The sequence below is a fragment of the Wasmannia auropunctata genome, unplaced genomic scaffold (genome assembly GCF_000956235.1).
Source record: "Wasmannia auropunctata unplaced genomic scaffold, wasmannia.A_1.0 LD336103.1, whole genome shotgun sequence".
Taxonomy (NCBI): Eukaryota; Metazoa; Arthropoda; class Insecta; order Hymenoptera; family Formicidae; genus Wasmannia; species Wasmannia auropunctata.
In genome coordinates, this window is record NW_012026787.1 from 1,159,130 (window position 1) to 1,160,343 (window position 1,214).

The window sequence follows — 1,214 nt, forward strand, 5'->3', positions numbered from 1 at the left end:
GCAATTAACCAAAGCGTTGGCACATCAACGGATGTTGGCACTGTCAAATAACAAATGCGATTTCATTGTTATATGAGACAAATAACGATAATTGAGAATTAATCGGTATGATTTAACAATCGTGATGGAGTAAAAATCTCACTTATCTTGCTCCATTATTTGCTAATATTTTCGACCTTCGAAGCTATCGACATTTTTTTTTTAAATTGTTATCTAAATTACTGAAATAGAAAAATTACTAGTTTTATTGCCATTTATAATACAGTCATTAAATTTTTATATAAATTAATTATTAATTGATCAATTGATCAAATTCAAATTTGAGCGATAAAAAATTCATGTATTTTTCTTTTTTTTGTCTAATTGCTTTTTCTGTCCATTATTTTAAATGTTTCAATTAATTCAAAATTATGGGAATGAGTTAATAATAATAAACTTATTTGCAATTAATTCAAAAATTGTAATCAATTGAATTATTATTTTATTGATTCCCGATGGATCATTAATAGTATATTAATATTATTTACTACCACATGTCTTATATTTATATAACCGCTGTTAAGTAAGTGCCAGCAAAAACTACGCAGAATTAAAATTATAGACTAGACTTTATACTTGAATTGTGTCGCAACAGACAGTTTATTAGTGGCATGTATTTAAAACATGTGTTTAGTGATTAAATACATTAATTTTAAGTGAATTATCATGAAATAATATCTTAAATCTTTATTCTAAATAAGTTAGAGTACGCTATTTAAAGAAATTTTGAATTGTTTGAACAAAAGTGATTGATGTTCACTGAACATGTTTAGTGAAAAGAAAGAGAAGAGAGAGAAATATTATATAACTATTTCATCATATTATAAATAACATAAATTATATATTGTTATAATATAGTAATATTAAATTTTTGTGAATAACCAATATTTTAATATTAATAAATTGTATAATATATATTAACATGTGTATAAATACACTAAATTATTTGAAACAAATTATAATTTACAATAAATATAGTATTACTAAAAAAATACATTTTTTTCAATTATCTAAATTACAAATAAATATTAATCAAATTAAGAGTGTTAGTTTTAAATCATTTTATAAGTTTTTAAAAAATTTGCGACGTACCGTGTGATGAAGTCGCTAGATATGCATTAGTTCGTATTATACAATTTCAACTTTGTAAACACGAATTTTTAATATTAAATGAA